Here is a 17,488-nt window from a genome sequence, read left to right on the forward strand (position 1 = left end):
GACTGACAGAAATTACACAGTGTCCTTGTAAACCCAATGTGTCCCAGTCAGTGCTTGCTGACGCCATCATCGCACATTGCAAAAATTGATGTTGAGCCACACCCACAAGTGAATGCCCCACCCCCAATTAAAATGATACCTCGCCCACACCACCTTTCTGGACATACATTGGGGCAAAAAAGTCTTTAGTCAGCCACCAATTGTGCAAGTTCTCCCACTTAAAAAGATGAGAGAGGCCTGTAATTGACATCATAGGTAGACCTCAACTATGAGAGACAAAATGAGAAAACAAATCCAGACAATCACATTGGCTGATTTGAAAATAATTTATTTGCAAATTATGGTGGAAAATAAGTATTTGGTCACCTACAAAAAAGCAAGATTTCTGGCTCTCACAGACCTGTACCTTCTTCTATAAGAGGCTCCTCTGTCCTGCACTCATTACCTGTATCAATGGCACCTGTTTGAACTTCTTATCAGTATAAAAGACACCTATCCACAACCTCAAACAGTCACACTCCAAACTCCACTATGGTGAAGACCAAAGAGCTGTCGAAGGACACCAGAAATAAAATTGTAGACTTGCACCAGGCTGGGAAGACTGAATCTGCAATAGGCAAGCAGCTTGGTGTGAACAAATCAACTGTGAGAGCAATAATTAGAAAATGGAAGACATACAAGACCACTGATAATCTCCCTCGATCTGGGGCTCCACGCAAGATCTCACCCCGTGGGGTCAAAATGATGACAAGAACGGTGAGCAAAAATCCCAGGACCACACGGGGGGACCTAGTGAATGACCTGCAGAGAGCTGGGACCAACGCTACAAAGGCTACCATCAGTAACACACTACGCCGCCAGGGACTCAGATCCTGCAGTGCCAGACGTGTCCCCCTGCTTAAGCCAGTATATGTTCGGGCCCGTCTGAAGTTTGCTAGAGAGCATTTGGATGATCCAGAAGAGGATTGGGAGAATGTCATATGGTCAGATGAAACCAAAATAGAACTGTTTGGTAGAAACACAACTCGTCGTGTTTGGAGGAGAGAGAATGCTGAGTTGCATCCAAAGAACACCATACCTACTGTGAAGCATGGGGGTGGCAACATCATGCTTTGGGGCTGTTTCTCTGCAAAGGGACCAGGACGACTGATCCATGTACAGGACAGAATGAATGGGGCCATGTATCGTGAGATGTTGAGTGCAAACCTCCTTCCATTAGCAAGGGCATTGAAGATGAAACGTGGCTGGGTCTTCCAACATGACAATGATCCCAAACATACCACCCGGGCAACGAAGGAGTGGCTTCGTAAGAAGCATTTCAAGGTCCTGGAGTGGCCTAGCCAGTCTCCAGATCTCAACCCCATAGAAAACTTTTGGAGGGAGTTGAAAGTCCGTGTTGCCCAGCGACAGCCCCAAAACCTCACTGCTCTAGAGGAGATCTGCATGGAGGATGGGCCAACATACCAGCAACAGTGTGTGCCAACCTTGTGAAGACTTACAGGAAACGTTTGACCTCTGTCATTGCCAACAAAGGATATATAACAAAGTATTGAGATGAACTTTTGATATTGACCAAATACTTATTTTCCACCATAATTTGCAAACAAATTCTTTCCAAATCAGCCAATGTGATTGTCTGGATTTGTTTTCTCATTTTGTCTCTCATAGTTGAGGTCTACCTATGATGCCAATTACAGGCCTCTCTCATCTTTTTAAATGAGAGAACTTGCACAATTGGTGGCTGACTAAATACTTGTTTGCCCCACTGTACAGGGAAAAAAAGTGTCCCTAAAAATTTTTTTGGAAATGTTGCCAACTTTGCCATTAGAGCAGCCTATCAGTGCCCATCAGTGCAGCCTCATTAGTGCCCATCAGAGTGATGGTGCGCTGGTCTTCTTTCAGTGCCCATCTGTGCTGGTTTTCAGTGCCTCCTCAGTGATGCCTGTCAGTGCCACCTATCAGTGCCCATCAGTGCTGCATATCAGTGCCTCCTCATCAGTGCAGCCTCTCAATGCCAATCAGTGCCACATATCAGTGCCTCCTCATGATTTCCCATCAGTGTAGCCTATCAGTGCCCATCAGTGATATTGTGGTGTCAGTGGGCGGGGCGGTGTCAGTGGGCGGGGCGGTGGCCCTCTGGTGGGAGGAGATTGGACATTTGTGAACATCACATTTCTCTTTCACTTTCCCCTTCTATACATTGCATTGAGCCATCCTGAGCACACTCCCTCTACCCGGCAACTGGTGATCAGCTCTGAATTCATTTTCCTATTGGTCAGAGAGCCAAAATCATCCAATCAGCACACAGTTCCGCCCTCCTGTACAAGAGTCCTGACTCACCGTGTGACTCCCCGCGCTATGTGTGGTGGACGGAGCTGAGTTTTGGGGTCTCTGTGAGGAGGAAGAAGATGATCCCCCTCATCCTGATTATTATCGGGGTGTCCGGGGTGTATGGAGGTGAGTCTGGGGGGGAGGGGCTGTTATTTATAATTATGATGTCATATATTTCCTGATATTAGGAGAGACAACGTTATATATTAGTGATGTCACAGCTGTACGGATATCTCCTGTATATGGGGAGTAGTGATGTCACACCTGTACGGATATCTCCTGTATATGGAGAATAGTGATGTCACACCTGTACGGATATCTCCTGTATATGGGGAGTGGTGATGTCACACCTGTACGGATATCTCCTGTATATGGGGAGTGGTGATGTCACACCTGTACGGATATCTCCTGTATATGGGGAGTGGTGATGTCACACCTGTACGGATATCTCCTGTATATGGAGAGTGGTGATGTCACACCTGTACGGATATCTCCTGTATATGGAGAGTGGTGATGTCACACCTGTACAGATATCTCCTGTATATGGAGAGTGGTGATGTCACACCTGTACGGATATCTCCTGTATATGGAGAGTGGTGATGTCACACCTGTACGGATATCTCCTGTATATGGAGAGTGGTGATGTCACACCTGTACTGATATCTCCTGTATATGGAGAGTGGTGATGTCACACCTGTACGGATATCTCCTGTATATGGGGAGTGGTGATGTCACACCTGTACAGATATAAATGTACAGGGGTGTACAGCCCCCCCTCTATGACCAGCTGTATGCTCTACCAGGAAATGCTGCAGTTTTCCTCTAGACCAGTGGTTCTTAACCTGGGTTCGATCGAACCCCAGGGGTTCGGTGAGTCAGTCTCGCGGGTTCGGCGGAGGTGAAGACCCACACCCGACTCATATGATTCGTGATGACATGCCCCACTTGTCCATCATTGGCTGCAGGTGGTCACGCAACATCGCTTAGCCCAGTGGTCGGCAAGCCGTGGCTCGCGAGCCACATGCGGCTCTTTACACGCTTTAATGCGGCTTTTGTGTGCCGGGCGCCCGCTCCCCTCCCTCCTCTCGGGCGGCAGGGACTCTGCAGCGTGATCCAAAAAAAAAAACAGCCAGGGCAGCGCGCTCAAATGCAATGATTGGCCAGTCTCGCTGCCACTCACATCCTGATAGCCAGTGATTGGCTGTCAGGATGTGTGTAGGCGGGCCAGCGTGACGAACGTGAGAGGAGCTAGGCTCCTCTCACAGTCCGCCCTGAAGACCGGAGCGGCGCGGGAATACGGCGAGAGGAACGCGCGGAGCAAAGGTAAGTGAATTGACACAGGGGGGACTTGGCTTACTACTTGCTACTTACTTACTACTACTATATAAGGGATGAATTAATATGGGGGATGAATTACTATGGGGGATGAATTACTATAGGGGGATGAATTACTATAGGGGGGATGAATTACTATAGGGGATGAAGTACTATATGGGGGATGAATTACTATGAGGGATGAAGTACTATATGGGGGATGAATTACTATGAGGGATGAAGTACTATATGGGGGATGAATTACTATATGGGGGATGAATTACTATATGGGGGATGAATTACTATATGGGGGATGAATTACTATGGGGGATGAATTACTATATGGGGGATGAATTACTATATGGATGATGAATTACTATGGGGGATGAATTACTATAGGGGGGATGAATTACTATATGGGGGATGAATTACTATGGGGGATGAATTACTATAAAACAGTGGTTCTTAACCTGGGTTCGATCGAACCCCAGGGGTTCAGTGAGTCAGTCTCGCGGGTTCGGCAGAGGTGAAGACCCACACCCGACTCATATGATTCGTGCAGTAAATATTCATTATTATGTTTTTGTGTGAAAATCATGTTTTAATGGTTTTGTTCTTAACGGTTTTGTTCATTTTGTGCACCTATGTATAAATATATACCTATGTTTTGAATTTTAAAAATCATATTTTATTTTTCCAATTAAGAAGGGTTCGGTGAATGCGCATATGAAACTGGTGGGGTTCAGTACCTCCAACAAGGTTAAGTACCACTGCTCTAGACATATCACACGCTCGCTCAGCATTCTACCGCTCAGCCGGAATCCTCACAAAGCCGTATTTTCTGCTTTACAATTTGATATAAAATATCTCGTAGAGTTTTTCTCATATTTTTTTGCAATTCACAAAACCCCCCAATACTAAAACACGGCGTGCAGCATTTATCTCAGGACGTGATATCCAGGGGGATGGATACAGTGGGGAAGGGTTAGAACCCCTGTCAGTTTTTATTGCTAATAAAGAGGTAATGTTGTTGGATTGGATGGTGACAATAGTGGATCTGCACGGCATCTGAGCACCCAAACCAAACACAATATTTCATTCATTTTTATTATTCAGAGCAAGCTCCCCCATCCCTCCATGTCTTCATGCTTTATTTTGGTGAGAAATCACTTAGAACCCCCTCCCCCCCAGGCATTTCTGGCTGTGGCCATTTTGAGTAAGGGCAAATAATTCATGTAGCATATACTTCCTGAAATCCATCTACCCTTAGCTCAGGCATGTATAGGGTGCTTAGCTGAAAAAACTCCTCCTCTCCTCCCCTCCCCTCCTAAAGACTCCTGGGATGTATGACATAATTTGCCTAGGCATGGAAACCAGGAAGTAACTGAAGAAATTAAAAAAGTTTACAAGGAGTAAATATGATTTACCGTATTTTTCGCCGTATAAGACACACTTTTTCTTCCCCAAAACTGGGGGGGAAATGTCAGTGCGTCTTATAAGGCGAATATGGAGAGGCCGGTCCGGTATTTCCACCGCGGCCGTGTCAGAATACCGGGCCGGCCGCTCAGCTCTGCAGTGGGACCTTACCTGTTCCTCTATCCAGCGGCGTGCTGTCTTCCCGGCTTCTGTAGTGTGGGCACTGGGCATGACAGCCGGGTGCCAAGTGCACATGCGCAAGAAGCGGTGCTTTTTGTGAATGGTAAGGCGGTACCTGGGACACATGACAGATCCCAGAAGCTGCCGGACCAATCACAAAGCGCAAGTGCTTCTCGCTCATGTACACTGGGCACCCGGCTGTCATGCCGAGTGCCATTACAGAAGCCGGGAAGATAGCGCGTGGCTGGATCGAGGAACAGGTAAGATCAAACAAAAACTCTGCGGAAATAAGAACGGGTACCTGTCAAATTCAGGTACCCGCTCCCCACCTCCCCAAAGGTCAGCAGTCTTCTGTACTGTCCGCAGTCTCTGGTCATCCCTGTGCTGTCCGCAGTCTTTGGTCATCCCTGTGCTGTCCGCAGTCTTTGGTCATCCCTGTGCTGTCCGCAGTCTCTGGTCATCCCTGTACTGTCCGCAGTCTCTGGTCATCCCTGTGCTGTCCGCAGTCTCTGGTCATCCCTGTGCTGTCCGCAGTCTCTGGTCATCCCCTGTGCTGTCCGCAGTCTCTAGTCATCTCCTGTACTGTGTCTGCAGTCCATTAGTTCAGAATTTTTTTTTTCCTGTTTTCTGCCTCTAAAACCTAGGTGCGTCTTATGGTCAGGTGCGTCTTATGGTCAGGTGCGTCTTATACGGTGAAAAATACGGTACCTTCCTATCTATTTACTAATGCTGGCAGCATAAAGATGAAATATAATCAATGTTGATTGGAGAGTGAAGATCCTCTTTAATACAAGGTTTGCCACCATTTGGACTCATGACTTCCTTACAGAATTAACCAAATTTCAGGGTCTCACTCCTGGAGAATGTTGGGGTTCTCCACCTTTTCACAGCCATATTGGGAAATGTCTGAAATCCATTAGGACGGCAATCTGACTTCTTGCTGATTAATCAGACCTTTGTGCAGTGCCTGTAATGGTGCCATGCACTTCAGGTGGAATGTATCTCTCCATATCTGACATTTGTGGATCTCGGGGTGTTGGACGGCCCGCTTCGGTCTGACTGTATGAAGGGTCTGGTAATGTCCTCCCAATACCTCAATCCATCACACCTTTTGTTGGGTTCTCTTCTATCATTCTCTAGAGCCCGGTGGGGGTCAGACCTGAGGGAATAATGGAGGAAGTTTTATGGCTCCAAACTAGCATTTCTTTGTCTCTTTGTCACAAATTGCCACAACTTTTACTTTCCATCATTTTTATTGTTTTAGTAGAAGAGAAAAAAGAGTTACAAACATTTGATAAGACAGAGGACTGAGTAAGGCACAAGGAATCGCCAACTAGGTACAAGTATACAGAGAACACGGCACAGTGTCATAGAACTGAACTCTGCATAGATGGAATAGTTGGAGCCCCTCGTCTCTACGGAGAAATAGTCCGTGTCATGATTTGTAATAGTCCACATGGCTTATCAGCCCCCTGGAATTCCTCCACAGGATAGGTATACATGACTCCCCTAATTGCTCTAAATGTGGGCTTCCCCCAAGTGACCTTATCCACCTGTTATGCCAATGACCAGAACTATTTAGATTAGTTTTTAGAAATGCGTCAGGTAGAGCCTCCCTTGTGATGTCATCTGACGTCATCGCGTAGTAATTGACATTTTTACCGTTCCTTGCTGTTTGAGGATTTTATGATCGCTATAAAGTTCATGATGCTTGTAAGTTCGGTTCGTTTTGTTCAATAAATGGTCTTCTAAGTTATCTGCACTATGAGAGGCGCCTTTTTTTATTTTTACATGAGTTCATGTCAACCCTACGAGATCGGGACGGTCTGAGGAGTCTTTGATGATACATGTGGTCTGACTTGAGTTATATGAGTCTGGATGGAAGTATTCAGAACAGGCGTTTGTTGACCCCCCTATAGTTAAGGGGTCAAAGGATCTGGTAAGCCCCCAATCTGTCATCACGGTGGTGCAGGACTCACATTGGTGGTTATATTGGAATGAAGATTTTTGGCTATTCATCACAAAACAAGAGGACTGTTCTATAGACCCTCTAGGGACTGTTACACATATGTCAGCCCTATTCACACCACAACTTCTGGCATTGGTTCACCATTGAGCACTTTTTTCCCTGTTTATCATTGGTTATGTAATAATTGTACACTATTTCTGTATTATTTCTGTATTTTGTTTTTTATTTAGCGCAACACTAGAGATTTATTTGTGTTTGTGATTTAGAGAGGATTTCCTCTTGGTGTGTTTGCTGCTTTGTACATAATTTGGTTTGAGTATTTGTGTGGATTTTGATTTATTATATGACCATTAAAGTCAGTTAAAGTAACGCAGCGCCGTATCGCAAGAAATGACCTGGTCAGGAAGGGGGGCAAATCCTCTGGAGGGCGAGGGGTTAAAGAGTCTCCTCTCTGGAGGGGGTGAGTTAGGCAGCAGGGCTGCATGTGCAGAAGATTAGGAATGCTGAGTACAGGGGGGGGGGGGATTTACTAAAACTGGAACGTGCAAAATCTGGTGGATCTCTGCCAGGGTGGATTTGATTTAAATCACTAGTCAGTAAGGCTTGATATAAATCCTAGTTTTCTACATAAAGACTAATTCTTGCTGGTATAACTTTAATATACAAGTAGATGAAGATTTTTAGAACAACTTTTCATATTAGTTTTTTATCCCCAGTTTAATAGGTTAATCATTCATATTTGGACAACTTTTCTGTTGTACTTAGGAAGGAGAAAAATAATCATTACCTTAATAATAACAATTTAAATAGATTTATTCAACTGAAACAATAACATTCCAGCATATGTGATTTGCTTAAACATCCATGTTTGTTAACTAATTTGGCTTAACAAAATACCGTATTTTACGCTCCATAAGACGCACTTTTTACCCCCCAAAAAAGGGGGGGAAATGTCAGTGCGTCTTATGGAGCGAATATGGAGTGGCTGGTCCGGTATTTCCACCTCCGCCGTTTCAGAATACCAGGCCAGCCGCTCAGCTCTGCAGCGGGACCTTACCTGTTCCTCTATCCATCCGCGCGCTGTCTTCCCGGCTTCTGTAGTGTGGGCGCTCGGCTTGACAGCCGGGTGCCAAGTGCGCATGCGCAAGAAGCGGTGCTCTTTGTGAATGGTAAGGTGGCACCTGGGACACATGACAGATCCCAGAAGCCGCCGGACCAATCACAAAGTTCAGCGCTTCTCGCTCATGTGCACTGGGCAACCGGCTATTAAGCCGAGCGCCGACACTACAGAAGCCGGGAAGACAGCGCGCGGCTGGATAGAGGAACAGGTAAGGTCCCGCTGCAGAGCAGACACTAATTAAAGAACAACTCTGCGGAAGTAAGAGCGGGTACCTGTCAAATTCAGGTACCCGCTCCCCCCCCCCCCCCCCCCCCAAAGGTCAGCAGTCATCTCCTGTACTGTCCGCAGTCTCTTCTCATCCCTGTACTGTCTGCAGTCTCTGGTCATTTCCTGTACTGTGTCTGCAGTCCATTGGTTCCGAATATTTATTTTCCTGTTTTCTGCCTCTAAAACCTAGGTGCGTCTTATGGAGCGAAAAATACGGTATATATAATTTATTTACCAAAAAATTAACATATACAGCCTTATTCTACATAATTAAAAAACTAATCTTTATTTCATGATGGAATAACCTTTGGATGGTAATATATTTTCCTCAAAAAGCATTTTATTTAAAAAAATCCGATTTTTTTTTTTTTTTTTTCTTTTTTTTTTTTTCTTTTTTTTTTTTTTTCTTTAAATCATTGATTTTTATCCACCCTGATCTCTGCATAGAAACCAATCAGCTTTCAGGTTGTAGTGTCAAAGCTTAATTAAACAAGCTGAAGTTAGAAGCTGATTGGCTCCCATGCACAGCTGCACCAGATTCTGAGTGCTCCAGTTTTAGTAAATCCCCCCCCCCGTGTACTTGGTACGAATTGCACCTTTGCCATTACTGGCATTTCTTCTGAGGACTCTGGTTGCTTGGCTGTCATGTACATCCACAGGCTTCGGTGCTGGCTGAGTGATCAGAGGAGTGCAGCAAGTAAAGCTCGGACTTGTCATCGTCTTACTTGCACCCAGCAGTGAATAGCAGGAACTCCAGCTTTGTCTTGTATACAGAATATTGATCTGTGATGTGGCAATGTTCTAGGGGTGTGCCAAGAATAATCCTGAGCCTAGGCTGCCCCCCCTCATTGACCTCACAGTTGCTGCAGGGAAGGTCTTTGCTGCCGACACTTACATAGACTATTCTGCCTGGCAGGGGGCAGTGTAGGCCTCATGTACACTGGGCATGTATCCGGGGGGGGGGGGGCATGACACTCCAGCATATAGGTACAGACAGAAGGCACTGGTGCACCATTCAGCCCCATTGCTGGCCGCCTGTACAACTCTATAGGATTCTGACAGCTGCTGGATGGTGCACCGAGCACTACTAATGTTTAGAGCGGTCAGTCTGTCTGCAGTCGCAGCGGGACCCACCAAAATTGCACTGGAACGCACATGTCTCTATGTAGATTGAAGGAAAAGAGAGGGAAAAAATGAGCCAGAAAGCATCAAAAACATGCATCTGGAACGCATTTGGACTGCATTTCTATAGTGTGAACCGGCCCTCAGAAAAGTCCATTCTCTTGCTCTCAGCCTCCTCCAAATCTTCAGTTTCCTTTTTTTGCTGCTGTGATCCAACTTCCCGTTAGAGGGTAGCCATGTTTATTATCTATGGTCCCACTGGATGTAGGGACTACCCATCCTTGCTTGTACTAAGATGAACTAGGGACTATGGACAATGGAAGTTGTAGTGCAGAGAGCAGTGTACATGACTGCCACTAACATGCACTGCTCATTCCAAACATGAAATGGAAGTGAGGAGGAAAAGGAGAGGTGTGGGAGCTCACAGAGGACATTATACAGAGGAAGAAAATAACAGAAAAAAAATCATGACAAATAGATTACAGGACTTTTAAGTAGTGGATGTAAATGGATTATTTTTGGAGAAAAAGATACAGTTTAGTGTCACTTTAATGGATCGATCATCTGTCAGACCTCTGTTGCTTCCTGGGTCCCTGTTGGAGGGCCAGTTCACACTCCATGCGTTTCAGTTGCTTTTTTTCCTCCATCCAAAATGCACAGAAAGTAGGTGATATGGCTTTCGATGTCATAGTTTACATCAGTGCTTGCAGTTCCAGTTGCAGAAAAAAAGTAGAACATGCTGCATTTTTTCTGCACAGAACTGGTACGCGGTAAAAATGTACCGGAACGCACCGAAACACATAAAAAAATGCACTTGAACGCACATGTCCCTATTTTAACCACTTGCCTACAGGGCACTTTCACCCCCTTCCTGTCCAGGCCAATTTCCAGCTTTCAGTGCTGTCACACTTTGAATGACAATTGCGCGGTCATGCAACACTGTACCCATATGAAATTTTTATCATTTGTGACAGAGCAAAATTTTGGTGGTATTTAATCACCTCGGGGTTTTTTATTTTTTCTTAAACCAAAAACCACTGAAAATTTTGAAAAAAAATGTTTTTTCTTAGCTTTTGTTATAAAATTTTGTAAATAAGTGATTTTTCTCCTTCACTGATGTGCGCTTATGAGGCTGCACTGATGGACACTGATGAGGAGGCACTGGTAGGTGGCACTGATGGGCATTGACAGGCATCAGTGAAGGGCACTGAAAGGTAGCACTGATAGGTGGCACTGACTGGCAGCACTGATAGGCGGCACTGACTGGCACTGATAGGCGGCACTGACTGGCACTGATAGGCGGCACTGACTGGCACTGATAGGCGGCACTGACTGGCACTGATAGGCAGCACTGACTGGCACTGATAGGTGGCACTGATTGGCACTGATAGGTGGCACTGACTGGCACTGATGGGTGACACTGAAAGGCAGCTCAGATGGGCACTGCTATGTGGCATTGATGTGCACTGGTAGGCACTGATATGTGGCACTGATGGGTACTGGCACGAGGCACTGATGAGCACTGACATAAGGCACTAATGGACACTGACAGGTGGCACTGCTGGGGCTACACTGATCATCAGTGCCCTGATGATCAGTGTACATGTCCCCTCCGCAGAAAGCCGATTACCGGCTGTCCTCTCCTCTGTCAGCGTGACAGCTCGAGAGGAGAGAAATGCCAATAACCGGCATTTCCCTGTTTACATGTGATCAGCTGTGATTGGACACAGCTGATCACATGACCGAGCCGACATCTTCGGCTCTTTCCGTGACCGCCGATCGCCGTGCTGCGCGCTCCCTGAGCCGTGCATGCGCAGTGAGAATGGGAGGACGTCATATGATGTCCTCCCAGAACGAGAGAACCACCTTGTGCCCGTCATATTACTATATGGCGGGCGGGAGGTGGTTAAATTGAAGAAAAAGAGAGGGGGAAAAATGAGCGGGAATGCGTCAAAAACGCATAAAAAATGCTCATGCAGAAACGCATCCAAAACGCACCAAAAATGCGCAGACAGAAACGCATCCAGAACGCATTGGGACTGCATTTTCTATGGTGTGAACTGACCCGGAGAGTTTTGCCTTCACAGATGCAGAGAAATCTCTCCAATAAGGACACAGCAGGATTGTAAATTGTGAAATAAAACCTCCCATCTGTAATCATTCCAGACTCTTTACCCAATTTAACAATAACAATCATTGGCTGAGATTATAACGGAAGTGAAAAAAAATAATTTGCTGAGAATAAAAAAACTTCTCCCTTGTTTTACCCAAAGCCTGGGCAGCCTAGATCCCATGGTGTGCTCTGTGTACATGATATACTCCTGACCCCTGCACTATGGATTGTACCTGGTTGTTGTCACGATCGCCAACACCAACATGCGACAATCGCACGACCGCGACCAACAGTAATACGTCACGATCGCTGCGTCAGACCCCAGACCTTCTCACCAAACTCGTGACCGAAGGACCGACCGATCTAAAACCATGGTGTGACGCGCGTAACAAGGCCACACCCAGCTGCACCCTGCACAGCGATTGTCCAGCAAATGGGCTACAATCTGTGCGTGCAGCCTGAATGCGCTTGTTACTGGGTCGGGTTAATTACACAACTAACCCTTTCACACTGCCACCACCACTTTTTTTTAAAAAAAAAGGAGACTGGGAAACTCCTGTTATCAAATATACACTATAATGATTGAAAAGTCTCCTGTCCAATGCGGATCCCGCAGGCCAATTGGGCAGAGAATTAAACAAACACAGTAGCGTCTCTTCGAAAGGCAGGAATTCATGAATTGCAGGTAAGCGCTTAAAAACAGTTTAACACTTTTAGAAAGAAAGATTTATTACTAAAAGAGTCAAACAGGTGCAATAAAATATTTTCAAAGAGATGTCACGAAAATATATATATATATGTATATAAAGATACAGCAAAGAGATAATAGGAAGGAAGTTACAGGGTTAGGTTACTTGCCAGCATGCCTTGGTAGCAGATCCAAGTTGCAGAGCAGGATGGTTCTTTGATCTCCTCGTTCGATGTTAAGCTTAGGAGATGTGTGTTTCTTAGCTTCCAGGCTTGCAGCCTGTCCTTTTTAAAATCCCCCTGCAAGGGGGGGGGGTGGCTTTGAGTCTGCCCAATACAATATTTTGGCCAGGATGTCAGTGGACTCTCAGTTAAAATTAACAGCTTCATACTCCATGATATGAAACATACAGTTGACCTGAGGAATGTTCAATTAACTGCTGGTCAGTTTTATGATGTGTGGGCCTACACCGTTTTGAGTCAGTGCTTCCCAATTCTTTGAGAAATGCTGGCCTTATCAGGACATAGGTGAGAAGGTTACACTTTCGCAGACTGCCTGGCACCTTACGGAGGATACCTTAACTTGGGTTGACCCCCCATCTGTCAGGAGATAACCTTTGCCTCTCAGGAAGGGAGGGGGTAGGGAGTGTGAGGAATACTTCCAATACAAAGAAAAGAAAAAGGGGAACTTCGCGTCCAACTCTGATGAGCTAATTTGCTACAGTTGTCATTATACTTGCTGCCTTTTTCTTCTCCTCTGGGTGCCCAAGAGGGCCCCTGTCAGATCGGTTGTATAGGGCCAGCCTAATTGTGATTCATTGGCTGTACAGGTAGTGCAGTCAGCATATGTTTGGAAATCTTCTCAGTCTGATAGTTTGCTGGGTGATCACACTGATCCTCATAGCATTCCTGCAGGTGATGTCCTGGAAATATGTGTTGGGATTTGTATTTCCTCTCCCATGATGACGTCAGTCTAGGCTGAATATATGCAGTGCTGTGTAAAGGAAAATTGTCTATTCCTTTTATTATTAAGTGCAGTAAACCATGGCAACCAATCTGATTTCACTTTATAGCTGTCAGGTGACTGAGAGAGGAAATCTGATTGGTTACTATGGATTGTTACATTCAGAACTTGGCTATTTGTGTTACTGAATACCCTCCATGTCTCTCTATCAGACAGTCACTCTATGCGGTATTATGTCACTGGAGTCTCCTCTCCGGGATCCGGGCTCCCTGTGTTCTCTGCAGTCGGATATCTGGATGATAAGGAGATAGCAAATTATAACAGCGACACTCGGCAGTGTCTTCCCAAGACTGAATGGATGAAGAAAGTGGAACCTGACTACTTGGAGAGGAACACACAATTAGGTCGGAGCAGTGAGCCTGTGTTTAAGCACGGTGTACAGATATTGATGAGCCGATTCAACCAGACTGGAGGTGAGACAATTCTTACATTTCTATTTCTTTATTACACCAAATACAAACATGGAATAAAATGTATACAAATGTGCCAGAAATGTGTCTGATGTATGAAAAGATTGGGGGCCGTTTACTGAATGCTCAGTGAGTATGGTATACATCGGGGGTAGAAACCCGTCAATCACGATCGACTGGTCGACCACGGGGAGCCGAAAGGTCGATGATGACAGCGGTTCTTCCTCCCCACAGCCCCCGCCGCTCTCATGTTATCAGCAGAGCAGGAGGCAGCATAGTGCTGGATGGAGGGCGGGGTAGGGGGCAGAAGCTGCTCATTGATTAGTTGCTAGGCAGTCCTATAAACCAATCACCAGCTTGGTATTATGAACTCCAGAAGCTCCTGCTCCCACCTTCCACCCAGCACTATGTTGTCTTCTGATCTCCGCTCTGCTCTACACACGCTTACAGGTAGGCAGTGCTACCCCTGTGTGTGATATGGGGGGGGGGCAGGAGACACTGGGGGGGGGGCAGAGGAGAGACTGTGGGAGGGGGGCACAGGAGAGACTGTGGGGGGGGGGGGGGGGCACAGGAGAGACTGTGGGGGGGGCACAGGAGAGACTGTGGGAGGGGGGCACAGGAGAGACTGTGGGAGGAAGGGGGGTTTAGGAGATACTGTGGAAGGGGGACAGAGGAGACACTGTGGGAGGGAGGGGGGACACAGGAGACACTGTGGGAGGGAGGGGGATGACATGAGACACTGTGGGAGGAAAGGGGGTTAGGAGACACTGTGGAAGGGGGGGGACACAAGAGACTCTGTGACTGTGAGAGGACCGCATAGGAGACACTGGGGGTGGGGGCAGAGTAAACTACAATGGGGGGATTTTGATGAGACAGAGGACACTGCTCTGGGGGAGTGGATACAGAGGACACTTTGGGGGGGGGAGAACACCGCTATGGGGCAGGGTAGAGTACACTACACAGTGGGGGGTGATACGAAGGAGGGCAGAAGACACTGGTTTGGAGGGGGGGGATACAGGACACTACTGGGGGGCAGAGGGTACGACAGTGGGGGAGATGTGGTGTGAAGGGGGGCAGGGGACACTGCTTTGGGGGGTACAGGACACAGCATTGGTGGCTACAAAACACTACTGCGCTGCCTAGTAACCCCCCCCCCCCCAAGGGGACCTCATCCTCGGAAAGGTTGCCTACCCCCGGTATACATGGTGAAGTTGTGTTCATTCCAATTATCAAAACCAATGTGACAGCAAACAATCCTGTCTTTCCTCTCCCTTGTACATGATTGGGTATATACAATGAACAGAGATCTGTCTTATTACTAAGCTCAGTGAATGTTCCCTTTGCATTGTGATCTGTCTTTTCCTTTAGTAGATGAACCCCATTGCTGTGACTTCACAAAACAGCTAAAGTTGGAGAGATGACATGAACAGCGATCCCAGAGAAATCTCTTGTAGCAATGCTGTCTGTCTCGGGGCTGGAGAGCTGTGACCCCCCACCGTACTAGGATTCTTATAAAGACAGTAATGATCTGAAGTCAGAGAACTTCACTAGATAAGTAGTTACCCCCAGAGTCCTGTATGTGGTCCCCAAAAACTAGATTTGTCTGGTCCTGTATTTATAGGATTACCAGGGACATGTCTAGTACTCTGTATGTACACCGACATTCCATGTGACCTCAGATCATGAAATCAGAGGATACTACAAAGATTACTACTGTACAGAAAGTGTGCAGAACCTTTGTAAGGCTACGTTCACACCTATGCAGGTTGTGTTTGACCCATTTCTACGTTGCTTTTTACGTTTTTGTACCCGTGTTTTTGATGCGTTTTTTTTTTTTTTTTTTTTCTTGTTGCTAAGCAGATTTAAAACTCTGCAAAAACTCAATTCATGCTTTTCTGCAGCGTTTCCATTGAAGTCTATAGAACAAAAAAAACTCAACTTTTTGCATTCAAAAAAGCCTCTGGCCCTTTCCAGAAAACTCACCGGGTGAAAACGCGGAGATGTGAACATGTCCCATAGGAAATCATGTTAAATGGACTGTACTGCGTTTCTGCAAAATGCTGTGAAAAACACTTAGGTGTGAACAAATATTCTTTCCCAACGAATTCTGGAGAGATCTCGGAGTATGAGGCCCTATTCACATCGTGTAGCAGAAATGCGATTATCACGCAATTTTAAATGTTGCATAGAGTAGCCCATTCACTTGAGTAGGCTGCGCTATGCACGTTTGTCACCTAAAAAGCTCCTGCTCAATTCCAGTTACAAGCTTCACATAATTTTGAAGGGGGCAGTTTGCCACAATAGCCGCGCAACAATCGCGTCAGAGTCGCATCCCATTTGGGGTGTCATTAAAGGATAATGTTTTTATGTTGTGCTGCGGCTGCCACATGATTCAGGATCGCAGGAGGAATCGCAGCGATTCTTCTCACAATCCCAAATCGCAAGGTGAAATCGGGGCCTAAAATCTCATAGTCCCTATGGGGCTGAATGTGGTCACATGGTTCTGTGCAAACATAATGATGTCACACTTGTGTGATATAATTGGAGCTTTCAGTGGGTGGGTGGAGCCTGCCGGCTGAGATTTAGAGTTCCTGTTCTGATTGGTGGATCAGGTGAGATGGGAGCCAGAAAATAAATGTTGGTTGGCTTACAGATATTACTGCAGTGCAAAATTGTATATAAACACAGAAATCACACAGACAGTCTATTCATGTGAGATCAAAAATCCCAGAATTCCAAACTGAATGACGCTCACCAGACTTTTATCTTTCTGGTATAGAAAGGTAAAAGACGTTTTATCAGACCTCCATGGCAGCACACCTCCAGCTTGGTCCACTCCACCCTCCGCTGTACTTCTCCAACATCCAGGTAAACAATAAAAGGCACAAAGAACAAAACCGCAATAGTGCAAAATCATGTTTATTACTTTAAAAACACACAAAATGGTCCATATAGACTCCCATTTGTCTTGTGCAGCAAAGCACTATGTAATAAAGCGCTAGTAAAGGTGCCAACCAGTCCGCCTAGTCAGCTCCCCATCTATCATGCTGCAGCTCATCCGCCAGATACATCCAGCTGCCAATTTGCACCATGACTCTGCCCTTCTGTGATGTCATCAGGCTCCGCCCCCATGCATTTTGTTCCAAATGGAGTCTGTGAGGAGTACAGTCTGGTCATGCATCCCGCTGCTTATACTGTATAACCCATTATGGTGAATTAGACTCCAGATGGCAGCAATCTCCTTCTAGTTAGATGTTGAACAAGAATATTATTGTACTATTAACCCTTCCATACCAGCGGTATTAATACAAAGGTGAACAGAAGTGGATTCATGGAAACCTACAAATAAAAGCAATTATTAATTTCAAAATGAAGAATTACAAGTACATTATAATGGGATATAAATCAATAGATTAAGCATGCGCAATATAATAACTGAGTCTGTGTCTGAGCACCACAAACTGAAAATGCTATTTAATTCATTTTTAATATTCAATGAAAACTCCCCCATCCATCCATGTCTCAATGCTTTATT

At 45.9% G+C, this 17,488-nt stretch overlaps 1 pseudogene across 1 annotated transcript in view; it reads left to right on the top strand.

The window, feature by feature from the left end:
• The first annotated feature begins 2,321 nt into the window (after positions 1-2,321).
• The window catches only part of LOC149440899 (class I histocompatibility antigen, F10 alpha chain-like), a 64,979-nt pseudogene continuing 49,812 nt past the window's right edge, over positions 2,322-17,488 (top strand). Inside the window, exons 1-2 of the transcript XR_016307469.1 lie at positions 2,322-2,457; positions 13,696-13,956. The product of XR_016307469.1 is annotated as a class I histocompatibility antigen, F10 alpha chain-like (transcript). The remainder of the gene's footprint in view (positions 2,458-13,695; positions 13,957-17,488) is intronic.

This window comes from Staurois parvus, unplaced genomic scaffold (assembly GCF_062004578.1).
Source record: "Staurois parvus isolate SC_StPar_1 unplaced genomic scaffold, SC_StPar_1.0 ptg001049l, whole genome shotgun sequence".
NCBI lineage: Eukaryota > Metazoa > Chordata > Amphibia > Anura > Ranidae > Staurois > Staurois parvus.